This window comes from Mytilus trossulus, chromosome 5, assembly GCF_036588685.1.
Source record: "Mytilus trossulus isolate FHL-02 chromosome 5, PNRI_Mtr1.1.1.hap1, whole genome shotgun sequence".
In the NCBI taxonomy this organism is placed as follows: domain Eukaryota; kingdom Metazoa; phylum Mollusca; class Bivalvia; order Mytilida; family Mytilidae; genus Mytilus; species Mytilus trossulus.
The window spans coordinates 25,420,041-25,434,416 of record NC_086377.1 but is presented as its reverse complement, the minus strand read 5'-3'; positions in this window follow the sequence as shown (position 1 = coordinate 25,434,416).

Below are 14,376 nucleotides of genomic sequence, written 5' to 3'. Positions count from 1 at the left end.
TATAATATTAGTAAAACAATCAGACAACAGATAGATATAGGCAAGCATACTTTGTTTTGTACTTGAATTTCTTACTTTGCATATATCGCATATATTGACATGTATACATGTATTATTTCATAAAGGGATAAATCGTAAAATACGTTATTTACTCTTTAGATCCAATTCAAATGCAAAGTAGATATTTGTTTAATGTAAGGATCTATATGTCGCTTAATTACATCAAAATGCAAATAAAATGCAAATAACGTTAATCACCGCTACAAAAGAATTCAATGGAAATACAAGTACAATAAAAAGGAAGAAGAAAATGGTATGCATATACATTCATGTGACATTGTGAACAACAATATTGTTTTTTATAAAGCTTTAACTTTGATCATTCTGATAAAAGAAAATGTATTTTTGATGCATTTAACTTTCTGTGTTCTTTAAACCGAAGCCTTATTTTAGATAAATATTATTTTTTTCAGCGTGTGTTTTCTATATTTTTGTTGAACTTATAATTAATTGTTTTAATATCGAGCAGACGTATAAGAATTAGATGAGTAAAATATAAATGAAAGATTAATATCTTCTATAAATCACACCTTTCCATTATCGTTTTCTGCATAGTAATTTTACAAAAATGCCAATAAAAGACTTAATTGAAATTAAATGATCTATAGCTTGCAATAAATTCGTTTACGTAACAAATTAAATGCAAACCTGCTTATTTTATCATAAAACGTGACATACTTACGGAGACTATGCAGCTGCCATTATGTTAGCAATTGGTCTAACTTCAGACTATCACACTAATGTAAACAACCTTTGAACTTCCGACTATCACACTAATGTGAACAACCTTTACACTTCAGACTATCACACTAATGTAAACAACCTTTACACTTCAGACTATCACACTAATGTAAACAACCTTTACACTTCAGACTATCACACTAATGTAAACATACTTTACACTTCAGACTATCACACTAATGAAAAACAACATTTACACTTCAGACTATCACACTAATGTAAAAACCTTTACATTTCAAACTATCAAACTAATGTAAACAACCTTTACACTTCAGACTATCACACTAATGTAAACATTCTTTACACTTCAGACTATCACACTAATGTAAACAACAATTACACGTCAGACTACCACACTAATGTAAACAACAGTTCCACTTCAGACTATCACACTAATGTAAACAAACTTTACACTTCAGACTATCACACTAATGTAAACAAACTTTATTTTGATTCGTTGTCGGATAGAGTAAAAGTTAAGTGCTTATAAACTTAACTATCAAAAGATCTTAAAAAAAAAAAAAAAATACTGCAGAGACTTTCGTTTGCTTTACTGTATTATTTAATGTTGACTATCTTCGTTTTTGTTTTAAGAATGTCAGTTCACTTAGCTACCGATTTATTATAATTTTCAATTCCATTTAATAAGATAAAGCATATATTCTATATATTTTTTTTTATCTTTGCCAATCATTTCGCATTGTTGAAATAAATCTACACCGTTCATACATATTGTATATTTTGAAAAAAAAAACCTGTATAAATAAGTGCTTCAAACACCAACCATGTAAAACTCGAATTGTTTTTATATCATAGTTCAGTCAGAGAAATCTACAATGATAAATTATACGTGGTTCTAGAATCTAGAATTCATTGAATAGCCACTTCACTATATCATGTATGTTCTATTGTGAACAATTAAGAATGCATACAGATTTATCCATTGTACTGTTCTTGAGAATATATTCTATAAGTTTATTGTTACATTGTTTTATATATGGTTATTTCAAAACAAGCAATGAAGATATGAATCTACCAGGTGAATTGTTTAGAGATATCATCATTGAATACAGTATAAGTGATGAAGCTAACATTTGCATGTCATTGGGAACGAGTGAAAGCATATAAAAAGATCAAACTAGGTACTCATTCTTTTTTATTCTGAAATAATTGCTAGCTCAACATTTTTCTATAAAATTCATGAAAATGTATGTTAATGATGAAAGAAAATAAACATTATATGACCTTTGTATGTGTAGCGGTTAGTTGTTGTTTTCAACTATTCGTCAAGCAATTATCAGTGGTTATGTTTTTATAAATTACTCTTTGCCCATTTTGTCTTAGTATTTCCTGTTTTCTGATTCAACGTACTTCATGAACTTATCATTTTGTTTTCAGTTACAGAGAACATACTATTTCTGTCTCATAACCTAATTAGCAAATCCCCTGGTCTATATGAAACTAGACGTCTTTCGTCTACGATATTCACTTTGACTTTATTGTCATTCATAAAAGTTCAATTCAAAACCATATATTTAACTGATATATTTTCAACAATAACTACATGATAGTAAATTTTGATGAACGTTATTAAAAGTGTTGATATGATATCTATCTAATTCCAACTGTTCAGATCAATAAGATTAAAATATATTTTACCATTCATATTACATATTACAGGATTAATTATCACTTGCGATACAAAAGATTTTTGTTTTACTTGTAAATAGGGATGCAATGATAATTCCTGTCATGTAATTTTTTTTATGTAAATACACGTTACGCCTGTTCAAGATTTGTTGAATGATGCAATCTTTACAATAATAATACCATTCTAAATGCACACATATACTGTAAACCAACTTATTTTCGCGAGCGATTTATTTTCGCGACTTTCGCTAGTAGAAAAATAACTCGAATAAGTAATACTTGGATCATTCCTTATTGAAATTCAGGAAATCGCGAAATTAAAAAGCCGCGAAGTGGTCTAGGAAAGGTAAAACGCGAAATTAAGTATCCGCGAAAATAAGTTGGTTTACAGTAAATGTATCTATGTTCTGTGGCAGCAACAGTTCTAAATGAAGCAAATTCCATTAACTTAATCTCAACCATAAACTTGTCATGTGAATAACATCAGTCTTTGGGTAACATAAGCTCCCTCATAACTCAATTAGTATAATTTATGACATTACACACATGTCTATAAATGGATGAAATTTGAAAAAAATAGGCAGGACAGGAGTTTTAGTAAAAAAAAAGCAGGATGAGACACTTGCTAAAAAAAAAGACAGGACGACAATTTAGGTAAAAAAAATCAGGATAGGCTAAAAAAAAAAGGGAGGACCGAACAGAGTGAAAAATATAAAAGGCAGGACAGAGATTACAGCTAAAAAAAAATGCAGGACACAATTTTTCATCCTAGCCCCCCATAAAAATCAAATGGTATCTCCCTTAAATGATGCAATATGGTGCAAAGACTAACGAGACATCAACATACGGACAAACATAGATTTAAATAAAATGAAGAGTTGTCATCTGTTTATGTAGTTCATACGTGTTTCTCATTTCTCGTTTTTATATAGATAAGACCGTTGGTTTTCCCGTTTAAATGGTTTAACAGTAGCACATTAGGGGGCCTTTATAACTTTCTGTTTGGTGTGAGCCAATGCTCCGTGTTTAAGGCCATACCTTGACCTATAATGGATATAGGAAGACGTGGTCTGAGTGCAAATAAGACAACTCTCCATCCAAATAACAACAACGGTTTACTTTTATAAATTGTTTCTTGGATGGAGAGTTGTCACATTGGAACTCCTACTACATATTTCTATTTCTATTCAACGTGTAGTTTTTATCAATATCATCATGATTATTCAGGAGTGCAAATACTTTAAAAGTATAACAGAGACCATAGCGTATTTACTGTTACCACCAAAAATTCAATTCATTATAGGTTACATTAAATTGCAAAACATTGTGCATTTTGACATTCATTTTAATTTAAACTACTTTAAGAAATCAAAGACACATGAACTATTCGTCATTTTGAGTCTGTTTCTTTCCTTCGATAACATGTTTCTTAATGTATATTTCATAGGTAAAATACAGGGATATTTTATTATTAATTTTCGCGTTGTTGTTATCTTACCAACATTTATCATGAGAACATGACAAAAATAGTACTATATAAAAACTATTAATTATTCTATATTCCATTGAGATTTTAAATTATTGATAGTTAAAAAAGCTATTCAAATTTTGTTAATATACATTTGTAGCTACTCGACGTTATGAAATCTGTCATAATACAATTGAAAGAGTCATTGATTCCTCAATGCTTTTTTAACTTTGTTCTTGTTTTGGCTTGATAACTATTTTGATCTGAGCGTCATTGACGAGTCTTAAGTAGAAGATACGCGCTATAGGCGTATTAAATGATAATCCTGGTACCTTTGATAACTATGCAGATAAACAACTATTATTCTTTTGATATAATTCTATTTTTGTATCTGAATAAGTGCAAGTAAGAATATTTTAATTTCTAGGGACGTGTAGATCCGAAACAACAACCGGATGCGTTATATAAAAGGTGGAATTCAATAAAGGCAACATCATTGTACCGCTGTTCGAAATTCATAAGTCGATTGAGAAAAATAAAACAGCAAATCCGGTATACAAACTTAAACTTAGGGAAACGCATCAAATATAATACCACGAAAGAGGATATAATTTGAGGCATAAGCACTGAATGTTTTATAAAAATATATATCTATAGAGATCATACTACAGGGAATTATCGGATAAAAACCAATCACAATCGAAAATTGTTTTATACGGCTAATCTTGTCTTATAGATTGTTACATTCCCTAGTATATTTCTATTACGTATGTTCATATATGAATTAACTGGTAATCAAACTAAATAGCATATGAATGATTCGATGGTTTTCTCCGGGGAATCCTGTTTTCTCCCCCAATAAAAACTGACAGCCATGAATTAAAACAATAGTGTTGAAAGTGGCATTAAACACAATTCAATCAACTAATAATGTGTGTGTGTCTCCTTATTTGCAAGTAATATGTTACAACACTATTATTTGTTAATGACAACATTTAGAAAAAGCGATGGCTTAATTTGTCGTATATGGAGAACATTATAAGGTTTAAGATTTATCGTCAATATATTTTAATTAAAAACAGATATAGATTAAACTACTCAAAGATGTAACATTGATATTTCGTTATTAACAGTTCGAAAACAATATTACGTAAGGTTCAGATTTGTAGCATTTATCTACGGAATATGTTCTATCATTCAAATATTTGACATTGCTAGACAATAATTTCTGAATTAATGTTTATTCAATGTAAGTGACAAAATATGTGATTAAATCCATTAAGAATCCAATTTTATGTAAAAGATTAAGTAAAAATGACAGGGCTATCTTAATGATTGGTAATTTTAAAGTTACTACAGAGAAACGTGTTTAAACTGAACCTCTACGGGACTGAAGACTTTGTTCGGTTTTGGTTGGTGTTCGGTTTTATTAGGTTCACAGCGCATACAATTTGATATGACGGTGCCTTAGAACATGTTTTATTTATTCAGGTTTTCGGTTTATGCAGGATTCGGTTTAGCTGTAAATGGTATTTTTTCGAACGTAATTGCACTGACATTGTTATCTGTACTTGTTTTTCTTCACTATAACATTGTTTAATTCTTAGGGCCATCATTTGAATAATATTTTACATAACATTTCATATGTAAATTTGTAAAACCTGTATACAGATTGCAATTCTGTAAAAAGAGACAATGCAATTTCCAAGATTATATCCCAGAACAGAAAGTTGATATGTACTACTATCTTATTCAAAGGTCAACGTAGGGTTTTGTAGCATATTTTCCACATGTCTATGCTCTCAACTTCTAAGAGTTCAAACTTAAACTAAAATTCTTCACTACTGCTATCGGCACTCTTGTACATAATAAGAACTAAATTTTAGGTGCTAAAATTGAGAATGGAAATGGGGAATGTATCAAAGAGACAACAACCCGACCAAATAAAAAAACAACAGCAGAAGGTCACCAACAGGTGTAACATGTTTTTCTATACTGGTAATGTTTGCAATCTATCCTCTATGAGACGAAACACATAGATGATATCTTGAAACCAGTACGTTAACAAATTAACATATCTATAAATATTATATATCTCCCCAAAAGAGGCGCGGTTTGAAAATCAGCTGTATGTTCAAATCGTAACCTACACGTATTGATTATTTTTGAAATCAGGTATACTATCCTCCTTTCGAAGTAGTATAGTCCAACAGACAGATCGATTGGTTTTCTGTCGGACTAGTCTATTCTTATAGTAGGGTAGTTTACCTAAGCTAACAATGACTTCATGGTTCAGCTGACAAGGTTTTATACTTATAGAATGGAAATGTTATACAGATCTGTAACTATCGTATTGTTCTCAATATATCAAGTTTGAAAAACTCACAAATAAAAAAACTCAACTGAAATGCAATTTCAAAACTAAAATTCAAAAATAATTAAACACTATCAATCGAACAAGTTAAAAACAATATCCATGATCTCTGCCTGGTATAGATATTTTTCGAAGAAAATTGTGGGTTACTCTGATGTACAGTAGTCGTCGTTTGTTTATGTAATACATACGTGCTTCTCGTTTCTCGTCTTTATATAGATTAGACAGTTGGTTTTTCCGTTTGAATGGTTTTACACTAGTAATTTTGGGACCGTTTATAGCTTTTTATTTCAGTGTGAGTCAAGGCTCTGTGTTGAAGGCCGTACATTGACCTATATTGGTTTACTTTTATAAATTGTTATTTGGATGGAGAGTGGTCTCATTGGCTCTCACACCACATCTTCCTATATCTATAAACATGTTAAATTTGGTTAAAAATCTAGCTTAAAATCACATGTTTATGTCAGTTGTTTATAGTTGTAACTCCAAAACATGTTTGAAAAAGTATCTAATGATGTTACAAGAATATGGATTAAAAGGTGTATTTCCTAAAAGTTTAACACTATAATATTATTCTACAAGACAATCCACCATTATAACTGCACTTACTATACGTTAAATACGATACGGGAACTCATAAGAAGTAAACATGTTCATTTATGATCAGTCAGGAGTCTATTTCGTCAAAATTATCTCCCCATTACGCCAGTTCATTTTCACAATCGTAGAAATGGAAGCCATTGTAGGGATGACGCGCTACAAATTTTGCTCTTGGAAACCGATAAATTTATCCACATTGCACCCTTATGATCCGTATACGTCAGTTGTATTTTAAAAGACAAATGTATCAACTAGCTAATGAGCATCAGTTAATGATCTTGTCTGCATTGAATACAACTTAAAACTACTGTCTGATCAGTTGTCAGGTGGAATTTTCGAAAATTCATAAACATTAAAAAAAATTATAATTAAATATTTCGTGGAAGGGCAGACTAGATTTTTTTTAGAGTATGAAGACTATTTACTCTAGTTATCACACACAACAAAATAGAATTTTCCGAAGATACGCATTTTCATCATCCAACTTGTAAGACTGTCGTCAAGTACTTTCAGTAAATAAAATAGCTATTCGAACACGCCTTCTCTGTTTTTGTGACTCATTAGATATTTATTTCACTTGACCCATATATTTCATCTTTTAGTATTGTTATTTTTTAGTGTTATAAAGTCAACCTGTAGCTTTAATATATAAAAATGATAGAATCTGAAGCGAGAAAATGTATGAAATATTCTTACTTTGTACGGTATCAAGACAAAATACTCAACTCAAACACGCCCTTACATAAAAAGGTGCACTCGATTTTCTCTTTTCGATACAATTGTTACCTTTTTTTTGGGAATTTTTTCTTCAATGACATTTTGGAAGGGCAGAAACGAAAATTACCGAACTAATAGATTGATATGTTTTCCGTCCATGGTAATTTAAAAAAAAAATCGAAGGTTATGCATTTTTGTCATCCAACTTAAAAGATACCCATGTCGTCGACTTGATATCTCAATGTTCTGCTTAACTATGTACTAGATTAATTGAAAACTTATGCAAATGGTGTTTTTAAAATAAAACACCTCGTAATTGAGAAGAAAATTGCAATTTTGCTTGTTTCTATTAACTTTTTAAAAAATTGTCACTAAAGTAAACAATACAGTAAACATTTATCGCCTTCTCTAACAAAGAGCTTCGATTCTTTTGTTCTATTTCAACCTGGTTTTTGACTGTGATGCCGTTATGAGTTCATGTAAATACTAAGGATAATGATGCTTGTCTTGATGACCACGTGGAAGTTTTCTCCCCTTTATAATATTTTTTTCAATACGACTCGGTACCTAATGTTTAAAGGACCTCGACAACTAATAATTAAATTGTTGCTACTACTTTATTTGAAAACATTTCTTAAATATTTCTGTAAATATTGAATTTAAAGTCATTCCTATTTACATTTCATGAACTGTTGGTTAATTCTATAAAAACAATAAAAACATTTTCAGACGATTTTATTAAAATTTGAAAACAATAGAACCGTTTTGATTTAAATATACAAACGACAAAAATGTCAATTAGATCTTGAAACAAGAGTTCGACATAGATTGCCACTTTCTGTGACAAAAGTGAACAAAGCATGAATTTTTAAATAAAATGCTGCTTAAAATTATTTGATTATCTTGTTGAATCATTGACATATATTCTATAATTATTTGTATTTATATTTGAATTGGCAATTAAAACGTGATTATAGAACATTAATATTGATTTGAAAGTAAAAGGTAACTTATTGGTCCATTGGGCCGGGTGTATTATATAGGTTATTATATTTTGTAAATATTTATATATTCATGCTGATTTTCATATGTTAATATTATTAACAATTTACTTACTTACTTTCCTTAGTTGTATTTGATGATACTTTTCTATTTAACTAGCAACGTCATTACTTAAATAGAAGACAGAAAGACAGTCAAAAGAATATAGCAAACAAATTATAGACTGTGCAACACGAACCCAATGGAAATTGAAGGGGGATCTCAAATGCTCTAACAATGGTCACAATGTGGCAGATCATCTACTTACTTTTAACTTAAGTGAATATTAAAATCGAAATACATATCAAAAGTTATCTTTTATCCATCATTTGCTGACCAATTCGTAATACACTGTTATGATCCCAACATCGATTAGAGTGTGGGATGAATAATTCTTTACTTAACCCCTAAATATATAAGTATATAAGATACATGACAGTAACATTATTAGGTTCCAAAGAGCACATTTTAACTGAAATTTGTGATTTCATAAGTTTGTGTAAAATAGGTCAAGATACATAAGTATATGATCATCAGAAGGAATTAACATTGATGGCTATGTTTACCTACAAATATTTACCTAGTTCCGACAACCTTTGCAAATAAATAAAGTTTTAAGACATGACAGGACATAGATATGTGAACACTCATATAAATGCATTTTATGTTTGAAAAAACGTCGTACATTTGTAGACTATCATTTCTTATATTATTGTTTCTAATTTGTTAGGAATATGACATTTGTTGTCATTTCGTTTGATGTCTTTTATCCTTTGATTTTGCCATTTGATTAGGGACTTTGCGTTTTGAGTTTTCATCGGAGTTTTTTTGTGATTTTACTTTTTTTCTATTTTGCACCAAACACAGCAGAAATTGTATTCAAAATTCAGGAATAACATTCCTAAAATTCTTTAAAAAAAAAAGTATGTATACATGTTTTTCAACTGTTTTTTTTTTTAATTGGAGTATAGAAATGTAGAAGATTTTGACTGGACATTGAGAAATTTCCAATTTTTACTCTTATGAAATTTATTTATTTCACCTCAACTTACTACCAGTATTTATATTTTCTCTCTATTAAAGGCAACACTTTGCCCGAATCATCATAAACCAATAAATAATATAACAATACGCAACATTTGAAGATAAAATAAATCAGGCGTTTCGAATGTTTCAAAACCACTGTTTGTACTCATCTGCAAATTGTATACAAATTATCTGACTATGAAAAAGCCTCAATTTATGATATCAGACGACATGTGTATGTCATGCAAAAATAGCCTCATTTTCATAGTTATGTTTTCGTGTCTTAAAATCTTTTCTATAACTTTTAGATAAAATCAAAATGAGTTATTCGAATATTACTCCTTCCCGCAGCTCTTTCTTACCTGTTTATGCTTATATCCTGGAATTCAAATTGTCGCTGAACATGCAGGTTGCTATTACATTTTAAACTGTTAGATAATTTCCAATAAATTACTAGTTTTTATCACTCTAATTTATTTTTTCAACTACCCTTCATTGAAATGAATAAATAATTATTCGACACACATATACATTGTCATTGTATTTTTGTTTGTCACTATCATATAGATCTTTACAATTTCATTATAATGTATTTAGTTAAAATTAATGCATTGCTTGCGAAATTGATAACAATAGCTATCTACGTTCAACATAATTGCAAGTAATTAATCTTTTAAAATTCACTTTCAAATTGAACTATTTCTGCGTGAAATTTACGTTCTAAACATGCAATTTTTTATTTCTTCTACTTTCATTTAATGGTACTATCGAACAGCCTTATATTGCATATTTTTACAAGATAACTGATTGCTGTATGCAATTCTTGTCCTATACATATCATTTTTACTTGTGATTTTTTATTCGCATGTTAACTTTCCTTTATAATAATTCTCTATCACTTTTATCGGTACATACAGTTTTAGATTCATTTAGTTTGACTGAATGCGTAAAACCATAGGTCCACTTTTGATGTTAAGTCCACAAAAAAGGAAATACAATATCATCGCAAAATCAGAAAAGTCCGAGAGAAAAACAATTAATAACACGACAGCACAGACACACTTAAGGTTGAGCAAAAATAAAATCTGCAAAAACGAGGTATTTACGTAAGAACTATTGCAAAGTATGAATATAAAAAGAGATGTGGTATGATTTAACAACTATAGGTCACCATACGGCCTTCAACAATTAGCAAAGCCCATACCGCATAATCAGCTATAAAAGGCTCCATAAAACAACGTAAAACAATACAAACGAGAAAACTAACGACCTTATATAATTAGGTAAAACAATGAACGAAAAACAAATATGTAACACATAAATAAACGACAACCACTGAATTACAGGCTCCTGACTTGGTACAGGCACATACATAAATAATGTGGCGGGGTTAAACAAAGCATATTTAGCTACAGTACTGCTCAAACACCTGAAACCAAAAGGTGGACCAATTTGTAACTGTGACAAATCTAGTTCTCGATTGAATAAATAAGTCTCAATAAGCGTTAATTTATTTCGGGATTTTATTTATATATTTTCAAAATATGTCTTTATAAAATTGAATATAACCTGCCTCTTTAATTAAATTTGATGATGATAACAATTTTGTCTAACTTTAAGATATGTAAGTAATTTTCGAATATATTTAATAGACATAATTATTTCCTGTTTATATAAAATTTTGATACTGGTATCTATGATGAGTTTATCTGTAAACCGCTTTATTTTCGCCGATCCTGTATTTAGCGTTTTATCCTTTCTAGTCCACTTTGAGCTATTCAATGTCAATATTTTAATTTCCTTGATGAAGTTAAAAAAAGGACCCCGGATAACCCCCCCCCCCCTCCCCCCCCCCAAAAAAAAAATCGCTTGCGAAAATGAATTGGTTTACACTTTCTAGGACATATTTTTGACTTAGTTATCTTACCTGTTTTCTCTTTATCGCTGCACCGTCAGACTGACAACCGTCCAATGCCACAAATGTTATTAATTGTCATAAAATATATAACACGTTTTATCACTTTAATATCCTTTTCGATCAGACTTCATTTATTGAAATAATTTAATAATTATTGGACGTCATTGTCACTTTTGTTTATTATTCACTACCACTTTTATCGGTACATACATTTTTAGATTCATTTAGTTTAAATTAATGTCGTTCTTTAAAAGTGGTGAATTGCAATTTGAATAGAAATGTTATCAATTATCACAAGAAATTGCTGATCATTATTCTTTCAATCCCAACCACACTATATAATCTACTACTGCAATATAACTAATTATAAGGTATGACATTTGATATCAATTTAAAAGGAATCTACTATTTGACATATCAAATGAGTGTAAAACAAGACAATTTCTCTGTAGGTTTGTTTTCTCTCTTGTGTTTGGTGTCTTTTCTTTATACTGTTTAGGAGTTTAGGTACATGTATTTTAATCCCCAAACTAAAGCCTCTAAAGAGCCTGTGTCGCTCACCTTGGTGTATGTGAATTAAACAAAGGAAGCAGACAGTTCATGACAAAATTGTGTTTAGGTGATTGTGATGTGTTTCTACATCTAACTTTACTGAACATTCTTGTTGCTTACAATTACATCTATCTATAAAGAACTTGTCCGTGTAGTTTCAGTGGAAAATGTTAGTAAAGATTTACAAATTTTATGAAAATTGTTAAAAATGGATTATAAAGGACAATAACTTCTTAGGGGTCAATTGACCATTTTGGTTATTTTGACTTATTTATGAGTCTTAAATTGCTGTACATTATTGCTGTTTACAGTTTATCTCTATCTATAATACTATTCAAGATAATAACCCAAAACAGCAAAATTTCCTTAAAATTACCAATTTAGGGGCAGCACCCTAATAACGAGTTGTCCCATTCATCTTAAAATTTCAGGGCAAATAGATCTTGACCACATAAACAATTTTACTCCTGTTAAGATTTGCTCTAAATGCTTTGGTTTTTGAGTAATAACCAAAAACTGCATTTAATCTCCATGTTCTATTTTTAGCCGTGGCGGCCATCTTGGTTGGTAAGCCGGGTCAAAAAACACAATTTTTAAACTAGATACATCAATGATGATTGTGGCCAAGTTTGGATTAATTTGGTCCGGTTGTTTCAGAGGAGAAGATTTTTGTAAAAGATCATGGATATTTACGAAAAATGGTTAAAAATTTACTATAAAGGGCAATAACTCCTAAAGGGGTCAACTGACCATTTTGGTCATGTTGACTTATTTGTAAATCTTACTTTGTTGAACATTATTGCTACTTACAGTTTATCTCCATCTATAATAATATTCAAGATAATAACCAAAAACAGTAAAATTTCCTTAAAATTACCAATTTAGGGGCAGCAACCCAACAATGGGTTGTCTGATTCATCTGAAAATTTCAGGGTAGATAGATCTTGACCTGATAAACAATTTTACCCCCATGTCAGAATTGCTCTAAATGCTTTGGTTTTTGAGTTATAAGCCAAAAACTGCATTTTATCCCTATGTTCTATTTTTAGCCATGGCGGCCATCTTGGATGGTTACCTGGTAAAAAAACACAAACTTTAAACTAGATACATTAATGATGATTGTGGTAAAGTTTGGATTAATTTGGCCCAGTAGTTTCAGAGGAGAAGATTTTTGTAAAAGTTAACGCCGGACGACGGACGACGGACGACGACGGACGCCAAGTCATGGGAAAAGCTCACTTGGCCCTTCGAGCCCGGTGAGCTAAAAATGCATGTTCTTTGAAATATTTGTTGACAGCAGCTACATACGGTTATAAAAACATTATTTGTAAACACTTGACACGTGCAAGAAGCTATTTTCTGCATGTGTAACTGTTTTCTTACATTTCCCAAATATTGACATGTTGCTTAATCTGTTAATCTTAAACCATTAATTCATACCCAGACTGTAAATATTATCATGTATGTTTTCAGATTTACTGAAAAAAATTATGTAACGAGAGGCAGGAGAAAATGTTGTTGTCACAACGGCCTGACCCTCAATCAAATATGTTATTTGTCCTTGGTATGTCTAAGTTTTCTTTTTTTTTATAATAAAATGCAACAATATAAAACCTGTTCTGAGTGATGTTTTTGGATTGTTTTTTTTACTGAGTGGAAGTATGCAATCGATTGCCGTGATTTCTTTTGTTAAATTCCTGCAACATGGCTTTGACGACTTTTAAAAAATTAACTGGAACACATGGGAAGGATTTCCTATTCCTCGAAATATTCGTGTTTTCAGAAATTCATTGTCATTAGACAAACGTTTATTTAAAATATAGTTTTATAAAGAGCGTCTGCTGTTTCGCTTGATGAAATGCAATTCTTTTATGGCTCAGTCGTACATAAATTGAACAGTTGAATATTTGTTCTCCTTTGTAAATAATATGAATTTTATTTCATAGGATTTATAAAAAAAAACCCACTAAGTATTCGACAAATAGTAATTCTACCTCTGTATCATCCATTCAGAAGCCACACAAAGTTCTGTTATGAGTTCTAGCATTTTATGATACAATATAAAATTAAAATAAAAATCATAAAAGATACAATTTTCTAAGCCAGACCCGTTTTTCATCTACAGAAGACTCGTCGGTAATGCACAAACTAAGTAGAAGGCGAAATCAAGGATGAAAATTGAGTAGCATTGAGATGTTGTCAAGATAAGCAAAGCCAGGATGGCTCCAT